The sequence below is a fragment of the Corapipo altera genome, unplaced genomic scaffold (assembly GCF_003945725.1).
Source record: "Corapipo altera isolate COAL_440 unplaced genomic scaffold, ASM394572v1 1, whole genome shotgun sequence".
In the NCBI taxonomy this organism is placed as follows: Eukaryota; Metazoa; Chordata; class Aves; order Passeriformes; family Pipridae; genus Corapipo; species Corapipo altera.
In genome coordinates this window covers 39,790,450-39,817,254 of record NW_020884873.1, presented here as the reverse complement: position 1 = coordinate 39,817,254, position 26,805 = coordinate 39,790,450, and positions in this window count along the sequence as shown.

Below are 26,805 nucleotides of genomic sequence, written 5' to 3'. Positions count from 1 at the left end.
TCAAATCTGATTTCAAGTGACAATGAAATATTTTTGTCTTTTGTTCTACCTATCTTCATTTTTCTCAACTAGTGAGGTATTTTAGGGAGATGGAAATAATGAGTAAAAACCACTCGGTTTCAAAGTGATTTCTGACAGCTGAACAAAGTCAAAGCACACAGTCATACACATTGGCAAAAAAGTATTGTAGATATTGTGTGAAAATCTTATAAATTTCCCAACAAGCTTGTCATTAAAATTACCAGAATTTCTCATCCCAATTATTTTTTCTTGCAAGAAAGTTAGAAGAAATATTTTAATTAATCTCTTTCCTTGGGTCTATAACTCCTTTTGGTTTGTAAACCAGACAGTATATTCCCATCAATGACCAATATGAATTTCATTTGTTTCTCCACTAAGAAATAGGACAGACTGTGTCTCTCAGGTTTCCATCACAGACTGATTCCGCATTTGCATATCTCAAAAGTAAGGTGGCTTACTGTAGACACACAAGACACAGCTGAAAGGACAGAAAGAAGCGAGGAGCCCTTTCAACAGAGATACAATTTGCTTAGGGTAGCAGAAAGTTTATGGCATCTGCCCTCCCCTAGTCAGACCGATAATGTTGATGTACAAATATACACAGCATAAAGTCCATTTTGGGGTTGAAACACCTACCAATACTGTGTCTATCTACTTCTAGGCTTCTCTCTTAAAACTTTAGAAACAGAAAACCTGAATTTGAGGAAAAAAATACTTATGAGAATGAAAATTTTATATTTTATACAATGAAAGGGTAAACCCATGATAGCTTTTCAAGAAAATTCTTAGGTTCAAACAATGTATATTTTAGTTGGTAGTTCTCAGTGACTTTGGTGATATATAGAGAACTGTTTCTTATTTGTGGAGATATTTTAGCATTTTGTGTGGTATATTTCCAAAGGTATGAAATTGGCTGAATTTCTGTTTTGCTTATGCAAAAGCCAAGAAGTTTTCTCGTTAACATTATCTTTTGCTTCAGCTTCTCATTTTGTTTTAACTCCCACAGTAACTAATCTTGTTAGGGAGTTTCAGCCAAATCAGCCAGATGTTCCTAACTCCCATAATATTTTGTAAAGTCCTCTTATGAAGCCTTGAACAAAGGGCTGTATTCCAATAAAACCAAACTGAACCTGAAACACCAAACAGATGATAAACAAAAAACAGACAGGGGAAGGGAGGGAATATTTGGCTCTTGAGAGAAAAAAATACACATGCTTTATTGATCGTATTTTTGTTTCTACTACTGGCATCCAAATGTTGGTTTGATTACATGAGAGTTTTTATGAAATATTTAATTCTGTGAACTCATATGGTTGAGGCAAAATTTGTTAACCTACAGTTAATGGTATTCAAATGCTTTTGAAAAAAAAAAACAGTCTTAAACAGGAGTCTTAAACAAGAATTTTTACTTAGGAAGGTGAAATAGAAATAGCTCTTAATATAGAATATCCATTAACCCACCAGTGGACACAGATATGCCCCAGCCCATATGCAGCAGGTGCAGAGTATCATCTTTATCCATGAAGTGGAACAATTTGGAGAGGGAGTGCATCTGAAAAGCCAAGTTGCACAGATACAGATCAGAGAGAGTTATATCTCTTCTGGTAAGCCAGGTCCACTTATGAGTCTGATGGGAACTTTGCAGATGCATGTTGTACCAAATACATTTTGATGACCATCTATTGATCAGATTGAGGAAATGCAGTGGAAAATGTTAAAGGTAATATGCTAAATGGGAGATAATAAGTTTGGGTGCCAAATTAATTTTTTCCCTTTCACTTCCACTCACTAAGCTGCATGGGAACTGCTGTCATCTGTCAGTGTGATTGGAATTATTTTTTAATATTTCAACTGGCTTGTGCCAGCACCCTAGGATTTGGATCTAATATGATTTTACATTGATTTAAATTGTTTCACAATCAAATTGAAAGAGAAAGTGCTCATAGATAGGTTCAACTTTATGAGAGTGTTAAAACAAGATACTAAGTACCATTAATGAATACCTTACTGAAATGGGATGTGACCACGCAGCCCCAAATGCAGTATTTCTGTTGCTAGTGCAGGCCATAAGTGCTGTACTGAGATAGTGTGGTGGGTTGACCTTGGCTGGACGTCAGGTAGCTCTATCACTCCTCTTCCACTGTGAGGGTCACTACGGAAAAATAAACTCCAGCTCAGCCAGACCCAATACAGATGGGCAGGCCTCAGGATACAGGTTTGTCAGGCTTGCTCTGTCTGAAATTTTCTTGATCTGTAACTTGGCTTAGCTGTGACAGTACTTTCTCTAACTGGGCAGGTGTCTATGGCTAATTTGTTTTACTTTTTTTTTCACCTGTGTATGGTGCTATGCTAGTATTACATACCTAACAGGAACTAGCAGTTATTTTAGGCAGAATGACATATTTATAATTCTCATTGCAAAGACAATGTAAAGAAAAGCAGGCCTTGAGAAGAGGACTTCAGAAGTAGAGACATAGGATGCGCTGCAGAAATGTATCAGCACCAGATGACAAGTGATATGGTCCCAGTTTTGCACCGCAAATCTCACAGCTGTAAACAGCTCACCTGCTGTTAAGGAAATGCCAACCTGCAGCTGGACAAAAGTGGTTTTAGGAGTAGCAAATAAAGGAAAAATAATATCTCACACAAGTAAAAGATAATATATACAGCAAAGTAGGATGTTACCTGGATGTTACAGACAGTGAAGAAAGTGTAAAAGTGTAAAACAAGCAAGGGAAAATGACGCCAAGTGGATTATAGAGTGAGGAGCAACCAACATTATCCTCACATTCCTCTCATGAGGTATGCCAGGTACTGATAGCCATGTCACCACAGCCACAAGCCACAAAGCCAGAAACCTTAGAGCCAGGGCAGCTTGAAAAGGCTGAGCCCAACGCTGGGAAAAGGGCTAGCAATTACATGTGTGTAAAACAATTTAAACTGCATTGCTCTGTAATAATTTAGATCTGAACTAATAATGATATCAACATTTCAGTTATATTAATAAATTATTTGCACAAAAATCCCTTGAAACTAAATATACAAAAATTCAGCTATGTTCTGCTAAAAACTTATCTCTACCAAAGAGAAGATCAGAGTAAACAGAAGTAAAAAGCATTTTGGTTTTTTCAACTAGTTCTATATTGCACAACATGACAACAAGAATATATTTTGTTTTGCATTGCGTGCTTTTATAGGAAGCATGTGATGGTAAGATAACTCTAAAAGATTAGCACTGTGAAAAAAAACACCAGAAACATGCAAATTAGAAATTAATGATGGTTAAAAATTTAATGAAATTTAGATGATGCTATTTAAATAGATCATAACTCTATCAAAAGTGTTCTACTAAGTTGGTGTGTTTAGACATTGATTAAATTAACTTACATTCAACAAAGTACCCTTTAATAAAATGCAGTAACTTAAAATCTCAGATTGAAAGAAGAGGTCCAAATTGCCTCTTCTATTTTAAGTCCTGTAGAAAAAAATTAAAATCAAAGCACTTTTGTCAATATAAGACAGATTTGTAACACAAGTAGATTTGGTTTTGAGGATTCGGGATGTCACATTATCATAGCCTGGTAAATTTTGTCTAATTTTTTCTAATTTGTTCTCACAATATATACAGGGGCGTCAGTCAGTTGAGAGGGGAATGGAAAGGAACCTCAAAGAGAAGAAGGTAAATGACCAACTCTTAGAAATGCAGATTGTCTCAAAGACTTGTATACATTTGGATTCAATACATAGGCTTTCCTGGATTTATCTGGATTCATTCCATAAGCTTTGAATACTTAAACTAAGATAAGCAACTGAGGAGTCCTAGTTATAATTTTTACACTCTAGTTAATTACAGTTGCTATCATAAACATAATACAACCCTGTAGCCCTGTAATGCAGTATTGCCACGGCTAGTAATGGGCTACAGTCTAAAAACTGGGTTGCAAGGACTCAGGATTGCAAGGATCTGTCAGGTTTGCTCCCTCTGAAATGCTCCTGAACTGCTATACAGATTTACTTTACTTGGTTTAGCTTTTGGCAGCTATTTTTCTAGTTGGTGGGTGACTACGGCAGGAGAAGTGTGCACATGAAACAGATTAAGAGGTAGAAACTGAGTATATAAAACAATTTTAATTATATTGCTTTTTTTAATTATTGAAGCTGTTCTGTACAGACATTCATTCTTTTTCCTATAATAACATCTCATTCTTTTTTCTGTAATAACAATTCTTCAATTAGACTATTAAGATTTCAAAAATACTGACAGAATACCTGTTTCCTCATTGTCCATAAACAAGACTCTGAACATAGCAGTAATAATACAATATAGTAAAATAGTTATAGAGACTAATTTAATGCAAGCATTTTGAAGACAAAATATGATGGATAAAGATGTGCCTCACATACTTCTGATACCTGAAAGATGCAATGCTATTTTCCCTGTTATATTTGGTAAATTTAAGGATTATTTAAGATCTGGTTATACAAATTTACATCAAAATATTATGTTTTAACATAGAACTATAAGCAAAAACTCATTCTGAAACTAAGAATTTGTATCTCAAATCTAGAAATATTAAGGGATCTAGTTACTCAAGTCAACTGGACTTAAAAGCCCAGGTGGAGACTTATTTTCTTATTTGACTTTTTTGTTTGTGAAATATACATGTATATCAGTAAGGGGAGAATACGCATAGAAGGACAGAGAAAGAATCCCTTGAGAATCCTATAACTCTCTCGAAAAATAAAAAAACATTTGCAAAATCTGTAGAAGGTAGAGTGTTTTAAAGAACTGGTCATTGAAAAAAGACATATCTGTATACGCAAGGAGGCATGGAAAAGAGATCAGAAGTGTTTGCTGTAAATCTATGGTAGACCACTTAAGAAAATATTTCTTCACTCCTCAAAGTAAAGAGAAAATGGAAAAAAGATAAAGTTGTTATTAAATATATGGTCATGAATAAAGATAAATGAAATGCGCCTAATTCTGGACCAGTCCTTTGTCTCTGTTTTAGGAAAGGAGGTTGGGTGGGGGTAAACACATGACAGAAGTTGTTAGACTGCTGAAGCCAAGGTGAAATTAAAACTTCAGGCACTTACTAAACTCCAGCTAGATATTAGGTAACCACAATCTCTGAAGTCATTCAACGCAAAAGTTTGTCATCAATATTTCCCTTTCTCTGCTGCAATGATATCACAGCATTAAACAATATTCAGCAGAGTACCTCTGCTAAACATGCTAGGCTAATCTTACAGTCTTATTTGTCAAAATGACGGGATTTGTAGAAAAAAAGTACTGTACATTTGTTGGAATTTCAAAAGAAAAGTGACCTGATTCTTCATGGGAAATGATTTGTCAGGGTAGAGCATATAAGATGTAGTAAAAGACATGAACAGGCAAAGAAAAATTGCTAAAAATAGTGATAAAAAAGGAAACTATCAGACTAGAGGCAGATCAGTGGCAGAGTTCCTCAAGAACTACTCCAGAAGAAGATCTTTAATGTTTACATTAATTCATTTGGTACAAAAATAAAATCTTGACAAAAATTGTTTAACTTAGAAAGAGGCAAGTAAATATAAAGAATCATTGACATATCACGCAGAAAGCATATAATGATTCTAAGGACTAGTAATAGAAATGGAATGGAATTTAACTGAAACTTGAAGCCTTATGGAAAGGGACTAATAATAATATTTTACACCATTAACTGGAAATTTGTCAATTGGCAATGACTTAGAAACAGAAAAGTCTGACATAGTTGCAATTTCCTGTGCTATTAAAATCTGAAAATATAATGGACTTATAAATACAATGAAAAAGTATCTGTGATTTTATGTGTTTTCTGGGAGAAACTGTGTGATATTGGACAAAATACTGTTTAGAGAATTTTGACTACAATATCTTTTATCATCTTGGTCACCTGTGTTAAGCAAAAATGACCTGAAACAAAAAGAGTTGCAAAATGACAGATAAATCAAGGTAATGAAGAGGCATTGAAACAGAAAGTTTTGCTACACCAAACAAACCAAAGTCCTAGGGGTACAACTAGAAGAAGGAGGAAAGAATCAAAGAGCAGAGACAAAAGGTACTAAAATTAAGTGGATTTATGCTAGCCAGGAACAGAAAGTTTCTCCATGTTAGAAAGTTTTTTAAGCATCAGAGAAGCAAAGTTGTGGACTAGATTCCTGTAAGGAGTCATTTTCTCGAAGATTTGACTAGTTTAAGGTAGGGCATAATATTTTATTAAAGCGATTTTCTGATGTTGCTCCCTTCAATCATATATTAAATGACCTGCTATATTATTTTTCCTTGTAGTTTCTTACATCTTTTATGTTTTACTGCTTGTAGTATTAAAAGGAAACTTGGTCTGAAAGAAGAAATTTGTGGCAGACACACACTCCTCCCCTGCCAGTAATATGGAGTTTATCAGTAGTGTTAGTGTCTCATTTTGAAGAGACTGGAATGTTTGCTAAGGAAGATGAGTTATGAGATAGACCAAACTCCTCTCTCTCAACAATTGTAAATCCAAAATTAAGGGGGCTCCAATCAAGGAAGTATAGAAAAAGGAAGAAATAACAACCTTTTATTAAAATATATACGTATGTTGGCAAAGACAGTAACAGAATACAAAAACAACTAGACAATAGTCCTGTACCCAAAAGTCCCCTTCTAAACAAAGAAACAGTCTGATACTTCTCTGTCCTCTAGCACAGTTCTAATCACAGTTACCAGGGGGCACTGTTGGATCAGTGGAGGTGCAGAGCCTGCAGTGCTCTCTGGTGGCCTGCAGGGGGCGATGTTGGGCTCTGGTGGTCACCGCGCGGGGCCTCTGGTCACAGGAGAAGTTGGAGTGGGGCCTTCTCCCACCAAGAGGAGGAAGGGAAGAGAGGGAAAGAAGGGCAGACCCCTTCCCATGAAACTCACCGCTGTCCTTGGCTGGCAGCACTCAAGGCTCCTCTTTTCTCCCAGCGAGCACAAACTCTCCAATGAAATTTCCGCAGGTTCAGGCTGGAGGCAAGGGCAGCATGCAAGCAAGCTATTATTGTATCAATAGACTTTGAGGGTTAATGCTTGTAAAATCATTTAAGACCCATGCACTTTTCACACATATAAAAGAGATTCACTACCAGATATCATATAAAGCTCGATATAAACTTGTTTCTGCACCTCTCAAGTTCTAAAGTCAACATATGCATCACCTCTTAAAAAAGCTTGCTCATTTTAAATTCTTTGTTTTGGTTTCACAAGAGCTGCTTCTGTCAAGGAGGCTCATATAACTCTGTCTAGAAACAATCTCCTAGTCCTCTGTCAGAAAAGGCAGACATTGCTATGAATACTAAAACTGTTAATATTCCCACTAAAATTGAAGTAGGCCACCAGACTTTGAAAGTGTGACTAGTCAAGACCTACGCAGAAAAAGAAGACTTTGTGCTTGGAGCTCTTAAAATATCACATTCAGATCATCAGACTAATAACCTCTTGAAAATTTTTTGCTTCACGGCAATTAATAGATTTTTTCAATTATTGTCAAAAAAAGATCTTGTTTAGGTTGGAGGTTATTGATAATAATTGCTCCAGACATTTTGGGTACTGGAAATAAGTATTTAACATCATTTTCATTCATAAAAGGCAATATTGTTTCATTCCATCACTTTTCACTGGCACATTCTAAACATTTAAATTGAGTAGCTTTTCTATGAGCCATTGTTGTTAGTTTTCTCTTGGAAAAAGTTTCTCTTTGTCATAGAATTCTTTTAAGTAGTTGTGCTCTTGAAAAGATCTAAAGGTCACTCTAAGAGCAGGCAAATTATTGAGTTAGGTTATGAGTCAGATTTGTTTCCGCTGGTCAGCAAGGGAAACTGAGGGCACAAAATATGTACCAACTTCAAGACTCCTTTCCTCTAGCATGCTAGGTACTGGCTGCAGGAATTAAGATCATTTAGTGTTTTCTATCTGTGCTGGTGACCCTAAGCCTCACCCTTCTCCAATTACTTGAAAAGTCCTTTCCCAGAAGTATTTTAACTTGAAATTTGTACCTAAAACCTCTTTCTGTTTTATCAAGCAGGAATCAATCTTGTGCCTTCCAGGCTCAACTCTAACTATAAGACTACATAAAAATTGGCTGCAGAAGGGCACAAAGATAAAATATTGTGTGACATGTGCTGTTTTCTTCTTATCTTTAAGTCCTCTATATTTTATGGTTGAATAATTTAAAGTCTAGTTTGACAGATGTGAATGCAAACATACTAGATCCCAATCTACTCTCTGTATGTGTTCCCCCATTTTCTGTTGCCTTACAGTTGCCAAGTGAATTTTGTGGTTTTGGGAGTGACATTAAAGCAACGAAATTCCAAGCCTGAAGTTTAGATGTTGCTTAGAAAATGTTGGCACAATTAGCTTAAGGAAAAAGCACTAATTTTATTAACTGATTTTTTTTTTTATTGCTATCCTTAATTTTAAAGTAACAGGAGGTTGGTAGCTGGAAAAAGAATAGTAAATTGTTCCTTTCTTTCACCTTTTCTTAACATGATCGTTCTCCGATCCATTTTTTTTCTGAACCTTACAACCTGTCTTACATTTTTGTCTTGTTCTTATTGATTTGGTCCCGTGTTATCTGAGTTGCTGAGTTATTGCATTTGGAATAGATAATGGTTTGGCTCTATCTGATCTATTTCATGTGAAATGTTTTGGATTACAGATCAATTTTTGATTTGCTGTGGAAGATTCAGATCATGTTATCAAAGCATTTTCTCTTACGTGCATATACAAAAGCACCCACTGCCTCAAAGCAGAGAAACTTATAATGGAATCAACATAGAAATTTTTAAAATTTCTCTTACAGCTTGGTGGTAAGTAGAGATGGGTAAACTAGCATGAGTGAGAAGGATGTGCAATGTGCAGCAGCAAGACTGCATTTCTGAGAGTAACAATTATTTTTAAGTATACCCAAGAACTTTTCCCCATCTATATTTATAGGAAAAAAAAGCCACATGATGATGCTCCTGTAATCAGTAAAGCAAAAAAGGGAAAGAGATAACACATCTTCAGACAATAATTCTTATTTTTCATATAGAGTATCTATTTCTTTCCATTGACCACAGCAGAAATTGAAAGCAAGTTTTATATTAATAATATGTACTTTAGTTAGGTACCTAAAGATAGAACAATCAACTCTTCTAACCAAGGATCACATGACCTATTTCACTATGTCTATGTTAGGATACTACAAAGATCTCTCTAATCAACTTTCTAAGCTTAAGTACACTTAACTTGTCCAGGAAGTAGGACCCCATTTTAGATGACTAAAAAAACTAAATGTTTCGAAGGACCCCTCAGCTTGAATTTGGAAAGGCATTAAAAAATGTTTATGATCCTAATGGAGATCTGTATTCAAGGGTATTATCATGGAAAGATCCTGAACATATTATTTTCGTTTTATGCCACTGGCTCAAGTTATAATAGTAACTGCATTTTCATTTTGGGATTTTGGTACAACTGCTGCCTGGAATAAATGTGAAATTATTCATGGCAGATGGTCTCTGCCTATCTCCTGGTGGGTGGGTTTCACTCTCATATACTTTTCAGAAAAATAACTGTAGGAAAAAATCATGTAATAATAACCAACAGCTGTCAAGTGGGAGGAAAATAGCTGCTCCACTCCACTCTGGGGTGACTGTGCTTCAGTGGTGTAGCACTGGGAAAGCTGTGCTATATTTGTAAAGCACTGCAAAAGCCTGGAATGAAAGACTCTAATAAATGTCTGATTTCTATCTACCCAGTCATAGTAGTAAAATATTCATTGTGGGCTGGTAGTTACTATTGCATTTCATTCTGGTTGTCTGTTTTAAAAATAATGTTCCTTTAAAGGGCATGCTAAGTGTAACACTGTGTCATGGGTTTACTTGTCTTTTCCCCCTGGAGCTGAAAGACAGATGGTTCCAGATGGACATCTGATGCAGAGCCAATCGAAAACTTTGGTAACGCCTCTGCAAATTACATATTTAAGTAGCCAGAAGAGAAGGCTTGTGGTACAGAAGAAATTAGAGCCACAGAGGTGGCAGAGGTGCCACCGGGCCCCGCAGGGGCGAGGTCCCCCTGCCCCGGCCTGGCCTGCCATGGGCCAAGGGGCGGCAGCTGTGACCCTGGGACCATGGTAGCTGCTAGCCCAGACCAGGAAGCAGTGGCCACGGGGGAGGAGGCAGTCAGGGCCAGGAACTGGGCCCATGGCCAAGATGTGCAGCAAAGCTTAGAAGAAATTCCAGAGAGTGAGAGAGAAACTGTCCAGGAGTTCTCTGGTCAGCCTTGCCACCTCCCCCACCACGGGGGAGGGGTAGTGACAGGCTGACCAGGCGCTGTGATGCTTGAAGCAGCAGCAGCTCACGCCACAGAGCGTGCCTGGAGCAGAGCAGAGTAGGGAGAAGAAGCACAGCCAGCACAGCCAGCACAGCTACCACCGCCGCTCGAATTTGCAACTCAGAATGAGAGAGAGAGAGAAGCCCCGCTGAGCAAGCTTATTCTGGGCGGGACTTTTGCAACTCAGAATGAGAGAGAGAGAGAGAAGCTCCGCTGAGCAGGCTTATTCTGGGCGGGACTCTGGTGAAAACTATCGGAGTATAAAGGCTGAGACGAACCCCAGAATGTGCGACCCGGGGCAGGTTGTGGGCCCGATTTGGAGGGGTCCCCGAGAGCTCACTCTCCTGGGAGGGACCCCACGTAGCAGGGAAAAGACTCAGAGCTTTAATTCCCTGTAACCTCTGGTGAAGATCATGGTGGAGCGGGTTTGTCCCCCCGCAGCCCATGAAAGGACCTCGGCAGGTGCAGAGACCCCCCGCACCCTGATGAGAGAGAGGCTTTAGCTATCGCCCTAAGAATTCTCCTGCATTGACACAAGTGGCTAAGGGGTGATTGAAAGTGTGTTTAATACCGTGCATTATATTACTTTTTAATTTCTATTCTGTAAGCAATAAATTTTAATATTATTCCTCACGTCAAGTCTGTCTTGCCTGTGTGAAACCTCTCTCACTTTTTAGCAATTTTGTAAGGGTTTGAACCCGACAAGAGTAAACCCATGACACACTGTTGCTACATAATTCTAGAGAGAAGAAATGGAAGACATGAGGAAAAGAATTCATAGTAAAAGCACAGACTGGAAAAGAAAAATAAGTGTTTTCTCAACAAAATAGGTAGGATTCATCTCTGGGAATCAGTGTGCATTCATCATCTAAATTTAATAATGAATTTTTTTCAGAAATGCCCTAGTAGAACAAAAGACACACTTATGTGTTCAAAATGTATGATTGTTCATTTCAGAGTCACAATGCATCAATAATAGAGGATATTGTTGGGTAATGTGTTTAGCAAAATATACTTGGACTTTACAGGGTATATTCTTGCAGTTCAGATGTACTTGTCACAAATTTTTGTTTCCAGTTTGGGTTGGGGAGAACATGCTAATTTGGATAAATTTCTACCAATGTGATTTAAGCAAATCCCAAAAAAAGGTTACTTGTTTTGTATTTATGAATTAGTCATGCAGGTTTATTGGAAGGACATCACTAGCCTTTAAATATATAAACAGATGGAAAACAGGAACAGTGACTTAAGAATTTGTCAAATGGCTTATTCACCATAAGTGTGTATGTAATCTGACACAGGTTACTTGTGTTCCACAATTTCAGTATCTTTGCTAAACAGACCATGAGAAGATCAAATCATTTATATCTTTAATTTTGGATAAGATAAATATTTTTTTAAAAAGCAGTTTAAAGAATACAAGTTCAAAGCAAGAAGGACTAATCAGCTGCAGAGAAATGAGACTACGAATGACTAGCTCAACAGTGGCATAGGCAGAGGGAAAGCTGGGTTTATCACAGAACCCAAACTAAACATGAGATGGCAATTGCTAGTTTAATATTGATTCAGATATTGTCATGAATCTTACTACTGTGAACATGAGAGAAAAGAATGAATCAAGTCCAAAATTATTTATTACTTGATGAAAAAACATCTAAGAGAGGTCAGCTGCACCAGACATGTCTGTCCTCCCAGAGCACCTCTAAGCTCTGGAATTCCACGATTGTTCTCTGTAACTGACACCTTCTGCCATTCATATTTTCAGCTGTGAAATAAAAGGAAGCATTTTGATCAGACATTTCTCTCTGGCACAATTTCTCTCTTGCCTATTCTGTGGCACACTGGTGGAAAGGAGCAACAATTTTTGAGATGTCATATACTATATTTGCTATATCAGGATGGTTTGCCTTCATAATGGTACGAGATGGAAAAATTGCCAAGTGCCCAACTACATGTTTACACTTAGGAGTAGGACTAACCTAACTGACCTTAGCTGCTCAAATGTAACCTAAGCATATATCTTAGACATAATCTAAGTAAGTAGTCTAAGATCACTACCACCAGTCTTCCCTCTGGCCAGTGAGAAAGAGAAAATTTCTACAAGGCCATTCATTTTGTCTGTTTCCATAAGGTACAGAATTACTTTGTGTATCAAAATCGGGTAAAGCAAATTAAATTCTTACTGGCTGAGAGCCCCAGGGACCAGGCATCCCACAGCCAGGACCTATTACTGAGAGAGGATGGCAGACAGAATGAGCCAGACCTCACAGCCAGGAAGTGTTTTGGGACATTTTTTTGAAGCTCTCTTTTTTTTAATGAGTTTTGCAGCACTTTGCTATCGCTACTTTTGCATGATAATAATGGAAGGGGATTCCAATAAATGTGCCAGGAGAATTGTAATTGGACTTTATAGTAGTGAAGTAGAAGAGTAAAACAAAAGGAATGAGCTATTATAGAAGTAGAATTTAAATGGAGGTTGTATAGAGACGTGCATGTGACAATGAAGAGTAAACTAGACTAGGTACTTCAATGGGGGCTTTTCTGCCCAACACCAAACATGTACTTCACTGCAGATAATGATATACCCCCAAAGAAAATTATAATTTAACCTGCCAAAGCTGCACTTTTCTAAATTGGTTGATAACCTATTTAATGTGGTTGCATTCATACTCTTCAGGTAAGATAATGGTCATTCAGTTTGAGACAAAAAGGATGACACTAGGGGTTTTGATTTAAAAAAAAAGGTTGAGAGTGTTTTCATTTCATACAGTTTTGTTAACCTGTTTTTCCTAATAATATATTCCATTTTCATTCCTGTCCCTTTCACTCCTCTGTATACCCATATGTTATTACTATGAAATAGCATTTTGTAAATTATTAGTCTCTAGGTTCATCAATTATGAGTATATGTTATCTATTATTTTTTACATTTTATATTATCTGGGTATAGAATTTAGCTGCTCAAGCTTCGAAGTAGGAACTGGAAGTCATATTTGCACTTTTTTTTAGAGAAATCGCTAGATATTTAGCCACACTTCAGCTGTACCTGATAGAAGAGTGGCATGTTTTGCAGAAAATTTTGAGACAAAAAGTATTTCAAGCACTGCACAGAACTTAAAATGGTTTCAAAAATATGCACAGTCCAAAAATTATTAAAATTGTATAAAACAAAGACTAACCTTGATTGCAGAAAGAGAAATCCAGTAGCTGACACAAATGAAAGACTGGTTTTTCATCCCCTCCCAGTTCTATCATCCTATTTAACAAAAAAGTCATGAACACTCAAAATAACAATGCTTTCAATAGCCCTAAAAAGTGTAAAGTATGAAGTCTTTCTAAAGACTGATATAATATTAAAGGTACATATTTCCATTTAGTGTAGCTAGTATTAAGTAAGCTAGGTTTTGTGATACTTTCATCAGTTTATTTCATTAACTGAATATTTTAATAATATTTTCATCAAATATTTATATTAAAAATTGAAACAAATATCCTTTGATAGTCAAGATGGTTTCCAGGTTTGTATCATTATTTTCTAATTCTCATAGGGCACTTTTGCAGTAGCTTAGAATTTCTATTATGTATAGTAATCTTAAATCTGACCTTACATTCAGTCTTATTCAAGATGCTTTTTGTTTTTTATGCGACTTTTTTCCTTAATTAATATTTGAACACTACATTGACTATAGAATATCAAATGTGATGAAACTTCCCCTTTTTTTAAAACACAGTCTAATGTATTTCAGGTAAGACTGCACATATGTGTTCAGATGACTACCTATGAGTCAGATAAATGTTTGATAAATATAAATTAATATTCTACTGAGCACCACCTCTAAAGGGCAAAAGATCAGGTTAAACCATATTAAATTAATAGCTTACATCATTTGGCAGTCATCAATCAGTTCATTGACCAAATATTTACATGTTTGTCGCTCAAAATACGTGAATAATTTGTTATGAATTTGTCATTTTTTGACAATCATTTCCTCCAGTTTATATTGAGGGGGTTTTTTGTTATTACAGGCAATCATTTAGGTAAGGGATGGATTTGGCTTTTTAAAAATATATTTTTGTGCATATACCATATGTGTAAATACAGATATATAAGGACATTTACTTATTGGAGTGTGTCCAGAGGAGGGCTACCAAGCTGATTAGAGGGGTGGAGCACATCTCCAACAAAGAAAGTCTGAGGGAATTGGGATTGTTCAGCACGGAGAAGAGAAGACTTCAGGATGACCTAATTGTGGCTTTCCAGTACCTGAAGGGAGCCCACAAGAAGGAGAGGGACTTTTTTACAGAGCATGTAATGACAGGACAAGGACAATGGCTTTAAACTGAAAGAGAGTAGATTCAGATTAGATATGAACAAGAAATTCTTTACCGTGAGGGTGGTGAGGTTACAGGAATAGGTTACCCAGAGAAGCTGTGGATGCCCCATCATCGGAAATGTTCAAGGCCAAGTTGGATGGAGCTCTGAGCAACCTGGAAAGTGTCCCTGCCCGTGGCAGGGCAGTTGAAACAATTATCTTTAAGGTCCCTCCAACCCAGGCTACTCTATGATTCTAGGACATAGATAGGATATATACTATACAATATGTAGTACCGATTCTACTGTTATTTTGATACTTCATTAAAAAGCACCTAAAGCCTCCACAAGGTCTCTTTATTTTCATTGCAAGCCCTCAATTTCTGCTCTTTTATTTTTAACTTACAATAGTAGTTGCATGAATATTTACATTCTTTTACAGCATGTCTAAATGTATTTTGAATATTTAACTTATCTAATGATTGGAAGAAAATGTTTTGCATTGTTTAAAAACTATTTAACAAAATCTGAACAGAAATCTGCTCTTGCATCTCTTGACTCAATGAAATAAGTGACTGGAGCCATTCATTCATCTCAAACTACATTTTGGGAAATGTTTAGTCTTTTTATCCACTTCGTTTTGGCACACATACCTAGATATGTATCAGCAGTTCAATTTGAATTTCACCACAGTTCCATCAGGCAAGAACAGTCTTTTGTTTCCAAAGTAGTAAATACACTGCTGATAATCGAAAGAATTTGTCCACATACCATTCAATCTCCTGTTCATATATATTTAAAAATTACTTGTAGAGACTTTTTGACTCTTCTACATAGTTGCCCTTCACAAAGATGTAGAATTTATCGAGCTTTCTATTGTAAATTTTCAGTTCAATTGAACATATTTTAAAATTATAAATTAGTGATTTCTGTCCACAATACTGAATAATCTTTATGGTAATATTTTATTAATAGTAAAGATGAACAAGCACTTAAAGGCCTTAGAGTTTGAGATTCATATCTAACATTTTCTGATGTTCAGGTAGAGTTGAATAGGGTAGTGAGTATAAAACAATAGAGTAGGCAAAGGCATAGATGATTTGAAGCTATTAACCCTGAACACTTTAATAGTAGTTCTGAGGCAGTTTCTGTATGCTGCACAGCTGTGTGAAAACAGTGAAGATAATTGTATTAGTATGTGGGGAATAAACACAGACAGCACATGACAGACAGTATAACTCACTGTGTTGCATGAAGGGAAAAAAATCACACTGTGAACCATAACAGTAATCACAAATCTTGAAATATTTCAAAACAATTGTTATGAATTGTGCAAGAAGGCTATATGACTCCAGGGAGAGTGTTATTGCAGACTAGGACAAGAGTTCATAAAGAAACAATACTAGTCACCTATACAAGCTTTGTGCTACATTTTTAACATCTTAATTTTCCACATCATTAGACTAGTTTTCGGGATTTTTTGATTTATTTTTTCAAGAACAAAACTCTCAGGCTATTTCTTGTAATATTACAATAATCGCCATAGAATCAAAGCGACATTCAATTTTTATAATTCCTGCCTTATTTTGTCTTTTCATATGAGAGAGTGCATTGTCCAGAAATACCATTTAATATTCTAGACTAATACTTTTATCTTCTTTCCCACAGTCATTTGCACCTTTAGTTTTACAAATTATCCTTGCAGATTATTAAAACAGGTTTGACAGGGATCAAAGGTGAACCAAAACCTACTTAAAAACTTAAATTTTGAGTATTATCAAACTGTGTACACAGTTCCAAAGTCACAGTAATAACTAATAGTAGTGCAGGAAAACGTCAGAATTATCATTCTTCAAATTAATTTTTAATTTTTCTCTTTCTAACCTTGCTAAGGCTTATACAGGCATTGTGTTGCTCTTTTCTGTGCTTCCTGAACGAAGTTTCTTACAACATGAAGACCTTTAAGATATACTTAAGTATTTTACTACAAATCCCACTTTCTCCTTAGTTTATTGCAGATCAAGGCATTTCTCACTATCTTTGTCCTAGGAAAGTTAGGTAAAAGTAAATGCAGTCATTCTGGAATTACTACTTTCTCAACTTTTTACACTGACATTATAACAGCCTTTCCCATTTTTCCCTGTGCACCAGCTGCAAAATTTTCAGGACCTTCAACATAATCTCAGCCTGCCTTTTCCCACTTGTTCCTGTTTTACTCTGGACAAGATCTATGATTTTCAAGTTTGACTGACTAGGCTTTTACCAATCACTGTCCTGAAACCAGTCATTCAAGAGGTCTTTGATCCAACAAAACACTGAAGTGTAAGTTCACTATTAACTGAGAATACTGTTTTATTTATGGGATCCACTCTAGCATGTAACTGCTGCTGTCTGTAATATTACTTTTTGAAAATTCTGATTTGTACTCAAGTCTAACAAACCAGGGGAAAAAACTCATAATATGACTTGCTGTTAGTCTTTTCCTGGTAAGGAGACTTTACAAGCATTCAGTTGATGCAAAGTGTTCCTATTTATGGCAGAAAAGAGTTCCCTGTTTTTCATTTTGCTATGGAACAAGAGGTGCTACAACTTCTCGACAGGCTGAACGCACAAGGGGAGCTAATCAGGGCTCCTGTCCTTCTCTCCTCACAAAGACACTTTGGTTAACTGTATTTGCTAGACATTCACACTAACACACAAATCCCTCTCATTTTAAGAAGACCTTGCATTTCTTGACATACCCTCTCAAACTGGTTTTCTACAGACAGTATTTTTTGTGTTTCCATTTTGGAGCAGGTCGCCAGACTAGGGAGAGCAACCCTTGACAGAAAATTAACTTCGCTTCTTACTTTTTTTTGATAAAATCTCCATGCAAAAGCAATTGAAGGTTTATTGAGACTTGAAAACCTAGCACATGAATGTCCAGACCTAGAGAAACCTGTGGACATAGGGATGTTGTTTATAAAGTGTGTTTTTTGATTTTGAATTTGGTGAATCTCACTTTAAAACTAGAATACTTATTCTAAAAACATAGAGTATTGTGTCCTTTTCAGGCCTTTTCATTCTTCCACACTGTTTCTGGATGACAAATATTCAACTAATAAGTTCTTACTGGACTGCTATCAGAACCCAATAAAGTTATTTTTTGCTATGTTCAGATGAGTCTCCATTATAATTGTCTCATTATTATAATCATGCTGTAAGAATATATGTAAGTTTCTTCCAGCTTTCCCTGCCACATGTGAATTTATACATCTGAATACATATAAATGCCTATATATGAATGTATACCTTTTCCCTCATATATGTATAGCATAATTCTGATGTCAACAGAAGTTTTGATAGTGATCTCGAATGGATAAGAACATCATTCTGATTTTCAGCTTCTGGTGCTCTTTTTGTGCAGTTTTTTCTTTTCTATAATCCCATAATGACAGGACATCCTCTGCTTTCTGTCTGTAGTTTGGTTAATCTTTTTTTGTCTGCAGTTCTGCTGTAGTATATCTCAGTCTGCTCTTTCGTGCATGTCCTACATTTCCTTCGCCTTCTTTTTTGTCTTTACCTTTCTCTACTTTTATCTTCTGTTTTTAATCTCACTTCATGTTTCCTTCAGACACTTTGAAAATGTTACACTGACTTACCAGAAAATCCCTATAGGGTTTCATTTTTTTGACAACAACATGTTCATGCTGAGTTCATGTTACTTATGAATTTCTGGCTAAATAGAAAACATGTTGAAGGATTGAATGTGGAACAATCATACATAACTAATTTTAATCTGATTCTGTCAGATATGGTCTAATTATACACTCATGGATAAGAAAAAAACCTGGCATGAAATCTCCAACAACTTTCAGGTACATGAGGAAACTCTGGTTGCAATTAACTCACATATCTACATTACTAAAACTGACATGAAGAGATCTTCTGCTTTTCTTTGGGGAATTCCTTTGGAAGCATCATCTCCCTATGTTATTTCCCACAGAAAATTAAAATTCTGACATTGTAACAGCCAGTCTCTCTGACAGAGTAATTGTGACTTGGTCCATCAGGAATACAAGGAACATCACCTTAAATTACACACAGAGAGTAGCCAGGTGGAAGTTCTTCACTCCTATAATGACAGCCTGTTGTGTTTCTTCAGTGCCCTGGGTTTTCCTCTGAGTGTTTGGTTCATGCTGCAACAGAAGGTTGCTTTTCAGAAAATGTCTAGAAAAGTCTATACAAGTAAGAATACATATCTGTATGTGTAAGAAATTAAGAGTCTGATTTTCTTTTGAAGCCACCCTAAGACTGGATTTACAAACATGGCTGAAAATAGTAGAAAATAGCCTGACAGGCAAGACATGTATTTCAGAGATAAAGGATGTCATGCTTTTGTACCTTACCATGACAAAACCCCAGCAATTTTGTTTATCTACCCTCCAAAAATACATGTTTGCATAGTATCTTCAAATGTTTGTAATCTCATTATATCAAAGGAGTCTCAGGAGTTCTGGTGAGAAATATTTTTCTCACCTGGAAGTGAAATCTGCAAACCCTCAGAATGTGAGGTTTAGCGTCAGGTTGAATATTCTGGACGACATCTTTATGCAATGAATGGTCAATAAATGTCATTCATTGAGCTCCCATGATATGCTGCTTCCTGAAACATTTTTTTCTGGCATCTAAGTAGAGATTTATTTCACTGACAAGTTAGTGTGACAAGTGTTGTGCATGTATTCTTCATTGTGTTTATAGGCTTTTTTTCTTAGCACTAACAATAGTTAAAATTTTCAATATAACTTCTATTTTTGTATTTCATTAAGCTTATGAAACTAACTTTGGTTTGAAACTTCCTAATCTTTAATTCAGTTTAGGGGTGTATTTTTGAAAAAGTGTCAGAAAATTAATTCAGGTTTTTCTGAGTAATAGAAGAATAAAAACATATAACAATTAGCATGTTAGAATACTAATGGAGCAGTAATAACTGAAAACCAACTGGGATGAAAAGGGGATTACACATTTTGCATACAAAAAGTTATTACTTTTATTGAAGTGTCCTGAGCTAAGTTATAGGTTCAGTCTCATATAGGCAATATGTGAGGATTTGAGGAAAAATTGAATCCATCTTAAAGCTAAAAAAAGGACTGTTAAGAAGATCCTTTGAAATAGAGATTTTCTAAAGGCTATATGCTATGCAAGAATAACAGCAGTTAAAGGGACAAAGATTGGAAGAGTCTTGCCACTTCTTTAAGTCAAGTAGATTGAAAACTCCATTCTGATGACAGATCTGAATATGTACATTGTAAATACTTGGCTTGCATACACACTTGATGGATGCAAGTCAGCATTAAGACTCCAGCCCAAGATGACAGTCAGATAACTGGGTTTGGAGGACTCTCAGCCAGTGAGGAGCACATCATGCCTGATACAGCCATCCTGTTTTGCAGCAACATCACATGGTTACCCCACCTGTCCTGATAATTACATTGCCAAGGTAATTTGAATTGTAGGTAACCCAATTTCATCTGGCTGCCTACAGATGTGAACTGCTGCTACATTCATCCTTCACCAAGAAATATTGGTGTAGGGACCAGGGTACAGAATCACTATGAATAAGGTCCAGATCCAGTGCCTTCCTTACTGTTTGATATCTGTGTAGTCAGAGATTTAAATATCCTGAGGTGCACAGTTTCTTGGTAGTAAGATATAGCTATTGTGCACTCTGACCTTAACCAAAGTCTTCCAGCAAATGTATGGGATGTACAGTCGTATATGGGATTCATCAAAGAAATGTGGTCACCTATTGGTGATAATCATCTGCACTGAAAGAGTCATTCTACACTTCCTTCAGAGATAGAAATAGCCACTGCCAGGGCACAATGACTCTTAACCCTAAGGTGGATGTCTAAAAGAGTTCTGATGACTCACTCTTCAAAAACGTTCAGTCCTCTCCCAGTTGAGAAAGGACCTCATCTTGGTTATAAAACCTCTAAAGTTAAGTAAAATGTATCCTACCTCTTGTGTCCAATTTATTCTGGTCTTTATTTAGGGGATGTAGTAGTGTCCTGGGTTATACAAAAGATCTGGTATCCACCTTTTCTTTTATCTTTTCTTCAAATATACCTTTTCAGCTTTTTTGTGTATTGTCATCTTTAAAGAGACTGAGTGCTAGTAATTAATGACTAAAACATTGGACCACCTGCAGTGACAGCACAGGTGCTTGTTGGAGACTGGACTATTGGCGCTCATGGCTCAATCAGCAGTGTGCTTTGCAACAACATGCAGAGTGGCAACCCAGCTGCAAAGGGTGTGCACACCCAACACCTCCGGCTACAAACTGGGTATTAAACAAGATAAGGAAAGAGGAAAATCTTGCTAGGTAGTGTTTCTTTGTCCTTACACAAATAACTCAGCTGTGATAATTCCACTCCGGGGAAGCACTAAGACAATTCACACATGGCCTGAAGATATTCTTCTCCTCTGATGAGCCATAATGGATCCACCTGTGCTGATGTAATAGGCCAGTTGTAACATCTTAAAAGTTGTCAAAGACTCCTGAAATGTTCCCATGTTCCAGTATTACACCATCTGATGTAGAACTCCCCATCCCAGAGGAGGTACCAGGGACGTTCCTAACTAGCATAAGACAAATAAAAATCACACTCAGACTTCACTCAATGCTGGGTTTTCTTCCCTCACCACACAGGACTCTCCTTACTACCCGGGACTTCCACCACCACCTCAATGCATCTGGACTGTGACCACCAATTCAACAGGACTAAAATCCCCACTTGGATTAATGAACATCAAAATTAAAATAATCAAGTCTCATCATTGGATCCAATGGGTGTCTTGTGGGTCCTACCAGTTGCCTGGGGGGTCTGCAGCTCTGCTCTGACTGCCTATGCCAGCACTGCAGTCTCACTGCAGTGCTACACAAGCATCTGACAGTATCAAATCCCATCTATCCACTGTTTTCTGCCAGGGATGACTCTCCAACAATTCCTGCCAGGTTTTCCAGGTGTGGGGAAGGCAAACCATGTGGAAGGATGACCATCTTGTCTCTGTACTATGGCTACATGTGTTTTTCCAAGCGCGGGAGGCCAGCTGCCATCTCGATTTGGTCCAGTGGGTAGGGCCTGGGAAGTTTCTCCTCATCAGTTGGTGTAACCCAATTTTATCAGTATTGTTATTGGCATTTTTCTTGATAAAGAGTTATTTTTTCACTTACATCTGGGCATATTTGGTCTCTCTCTATGTATTGGAGAAACCAGGGGCATTGAACCCGAAGGAGGAGACTTCTCCCCAAGGTCTCCACCCCTCCAAATTGTCTCAAGACAAGACAAGTAATAATGCAGAATATTATGGAATACTTCCTAAGGGATTTTTTTATTATTATTTTACATATTTTATTTATACCTCTTAGTAGAGAACAAGCCTATCATTGCTTTTGACAGAAGAACACAGCAGGCCTCCTCCTAAGAGCAGGAAAGAGCGAAAGCCTTTAAAAATGCCCAGTAGATGCTAGCTAGTATATTTTAACAGAGTTTCCTTGTAGATATAAGCCACAGCCATGAGTTATAGTAAGTTTTAATTCTATAAAGTAGTATAAACCAAACTTTTACATTACTTTTATATTGTCTTTTCCTCAGCTAGATGCATTCCAAGTTTTTGGTTTGCACACAGAAGCCAAAAAAAATAATTGAGGATAAGAGCAAACAAACCTATTATGCATTATCTAATTGAAAGAGCACAACATTATTCTGAGCTCCGCTGTCTACAGAAAACTCAAATTCACTAATATTTGCACTGTGACTCTTGACATCTGAGAAATTTTCTGGCAGGCAGTTCTGCTTGATAGAGATGAGACTATTGTCACAGGAATCAGAAGAGAAGGTTAAAACTAGTTTTCTGCATAAACTTTTCCTTCAGAAATAAAAGGTTTGGGTTTTATTTTAAGTCTGTAGCAACAGAGAGGTTAGAGATTCAAATGCCAAAAAGAAAAAGCCTCAAGAGAATAACTAGGATTTATTTATCTCAACATTTTAATTAATTCCTTTCAGAAAGAACAAATCACAAAGCAAAACAGGTGACAACTCGAGCTTATTCTGTAAGAATAAAATCTCCTTTTATAAAAGCAGGAACCTGTTTATTGCATTCAAAGCTTGTCTGTAGCAATGACCTGAACCTGAGACAACTTTCTGCTACTGCCTCAGGTGCAAAGTTAGATCCATTGATTTCATCCCTGTCTTTTAAGTCAAAAATAAACACTAGGGGGTTTGGAACAAGATCCAGGCCACTGAGGGGTTTCCATCTCAGCAGATGACTTTTTAGATGGTATGATTACAGACTAGGAGTGGAATATACAATAGTCAGTTACTCCACCTGGCACACTAGGGTGGTAAATGTTTATCCTCTACCCTTCATTTTCTATAAATCTAGATTCTATTCTTTAAGAAAGAAATGACAATAACCTGCATTACATTAAAAGTTTTGCTAGACTTTTCTTTAAATTTTTCTTTGTATTTTGAAAACAATACCAGAGAATCAAGATGATCTTTCCTGACTCCCAGCAACTGGATCAGAGTTTCTGCAACTAAGTAGTGTTTTTAAAAGTCTCATTGGTTTTACAGTTTAAAAATATGTTTCTGCTTCCTAAATGTCCTCCTTGTACAAAAAAGTCAAATATTTCCTCTCTAACTCTAATAAAAATTACATTAACCAATGAAATACACTGAAATATGTCTAGCCTCTGAATCCAAAATATAACTCACAATATCTATTAATGGCTGAAATTACTATACATATAAGTTACTTTAAGATAACTCTATAAACCTATTCAGAGCTATTATGACATACCCTAAGAAGGAAAAGTCTTTACAAATTCACATGAATTCAGTGTTTTGCTTTTAAATGTTTGAAGTACCATTCATGTGCCTTTTGCAGAAAATACTTTCTTCATTTATTCTTGATGTCTTTTACAATTTGTTCCAGATTCACATATTTTCAAATATTAAGAAATACAGTTAAAACTCATGGCAAAACTTTCAATATTCCTTACTAATATAATTCCATGTACTGTGTTGATGTCATGATGCTGCTAAAACTTGTTTTAAAATTTGTTCAAGTTCATGACTTGTGGGTCTTTTGACACTGAACATGGATCTCACAGTGTTTTTGTGGAGACAGTAAGATGTATTTATAGAGGTCTCTGTGGTGCAGGGTCTGCATGTTGTGAAATAGAACAGACTGGTAAAATAAGGATGAGAATAAGGATTCAAAGAAATCCTTACTTTAAAGAGTTGTTTGTACTTTTAGATATTTCTATGGTTTTGAAAGTTTTTTTTGTTTATAGGGGTGAACTGGGAAAATATGTTCTGTATCTTCATCTCTTTCAGTGATGATCCAAAAGGCTTTTCCCAGTCAATCTGTTCAGAGCCTTTTCTCATAAAATGTTTTAAGGTTTTCCAAAACAAGACAAGTAGGAAAAAAACCCACAGTTTTCTGAGGTTTTAAAAATGATAGGATGGGGAGTTCAATACCTCAGTAATGAGCAGAGATTCTGTTACTGGTTTACACACGGACAAAATATATAGAAAGTTAGAAAATAAGTGTTTTATTAGATCTTTTATTATTACATATACAGTCAAGCTTTAGGCACACAGTTGCTAAACTGGGCAATTATCAGTTGTTCCTACGTTATCTTTAACGGCACAAACAGAAGTGTATTCACTGAAAGACTCTACTATTTGCATGTTAAAAGGACTTCTGGAATAAAATGAGCTGTTTGCTACACTTGATTCATTTCTCAATAAAATGGGAAATACTGTCTTTGAATGACTGTCTGATTTCAAAAGAGCATGTAATTATTTTAGATAATAAGAGTCCATAGAGAGAGTGTAGTAGCACAATCTAATCAAACAGGACAATGTGCTGTTGATTTTTGACCTTCTAATGTTCCAGGCTGTCAGAAATTCTTGAAGTGACCTTTTATGCTGCAATATATTTGCCATTTTTTGTGTCAGTCTCTGATTTTCCTGGCCATGTGAGTTGGTACAACTGCTGCTAATGTAAACTTTTCGCCTGAGCGAGTGATTTATTCACGTGCCTGCATACAGAGTAGCAATGCTTCGCCAACATTCAGAGAATGAGAACTGTACTGGGCTACATATTACATCCCTCTACTCCCCTTTCTCATTCAAACACACATTTGAAAAATATTTTGCATTTCAGGCAAAAAGTGAAAACATACTTCAAAGTTCAGAAACAAGAGCAACTAATATTTCCCTACTATATTTTGAACTTATTTAGAAGAAAGGCATTTCCTTTCCAAAGTAAATAAAATCTAATGGTAAATGTACAGTAGTCTCTAGAAATGTGTATTATTTATATTATTTACCTCGATTTCTTCACTATACAAATAAAAATTTCAGCCTTTCAACTTCTGGACTCTAGAGACTTTTTAATCATTAATGAACTGCTTTCAGAGGTCTATCACATTAATTCTGTGAGGTAAAAGAGGGTGGAAGGCTATGGAGCAAAGATTTTAAATTAGGTATATAAAAGATTTGCAGAGGCAATTTAAAATAAAATTATGAGACTCCAGCTTTACCTGTCCACTCCTGGTTGAGGTATTCAATCCAATTGTGAGCCACACTGAAAGGATTCCAAATTCACAGATCATCTTATTTTGTCATTTAAGAGACTAGAAGCTTACTAGAACCCCTTCTCCACCTAATCTTCCCCCCTTTACAGAGTTTTCGGTGCTTGCAACCAAAGGTTCAAAGGCCAAATTGATATGGCCCAGTTGAATAACTTTGACTTGGACTACTGAGAAAATTGCAAAGTTTTGAGACATTGCTGCAGAAAGATCTCTGGAGTCATGCAAGATCAGAACTGTACAATTGTAAAATAGTCACATCAGAGATAAGTTTATTTTCATTACCCATGTCAGTGTAAATGTTACTGGCATTATTCAGGAAGAAATCAGACCTTTTCAGAGGTTGTTGCAAAGTAAGAAATCACGTAAAGGCTACATGAATTCTTAAATTTATACTGCAAGATTGTGATGACCTTCTATTCCTGAATAAGCTTAATTCTGCACAACTTCTCTTTACCTGCCGGGCTGCATGCACCAGGATCCCTGACCTTTTTTTCTGTAAATACGGTTCTTTTTGGAAAACATCTACTCTTCCTTATGCCAGATTCATACTTAATGGAAATATGTTCACTGAGGAAGAAGTTTGCTGTGAAGGGGAGGAGAGGGACCAATGCACTGCTCAGTGCTACCAGAACACGCAGAGGAACTGAAAAGGGATCCCAGATTTCTAAGTCCATAATGATAAAAGTCAAAGGCAGAAGAGCTGAGGAAAACAAAACTGTCACTGTTCTGGATGACACACTGGGAAGAACACATCTCTTTAGACAACTTAACTGGCTGTGGCAGAAATCAGAACAGATAGCTAAAACATGTCAAGAAACGTTAATTGGGTTTGTGGGTGGGGAAGGAGTGGATGTCAGGGCCTGCATAGATACAGTTGAAAGGACTGGGAAAAAATAAGGCACAGGGTCAGAATAAATCAAGGAAGTTGCGACATTTGATTAAAGAAATACTGAATTTTTTGTTAGAGAGTTCATGGATATGCTAACATACCATATTGGGCTTCCATACATGGGTCAAATAATATATGATGCTTTAATCCTTTAAAAAGCTTTTTTTACACCTCTGAGACAAAACAGGAAGGTCTATCCAAAATAGTGCTTGTTGCTGATTTAAGTGTCTACCATGTTGTAGGCTGAGAGACTTAGAGAACCTCTGTCCCACGCAAACACAAGCATTCACCAAACACAACACTGGCAGCTAATCAGAAAAATTAAAAAGAAAACCAAGCGTAAAAGATTAATTATATTCTACTAAAAAGTTGATTTTCAATATTGTGACCCAAAAAATCTTTCCATTGCTCAATCAGAAATTCTATGGAAAGAGAATAGCAACATAAAGGGCTCATTATAACAACACTTGTATTTCTTGAAGAGGATTCATAGGTCAAGGATAGTGTTAGAGGAATGTGTATGTTAGATGACACTCAAACTGAGGAGATAAAAAGGAATGAATAGCAGAGTTATATACAAAGCC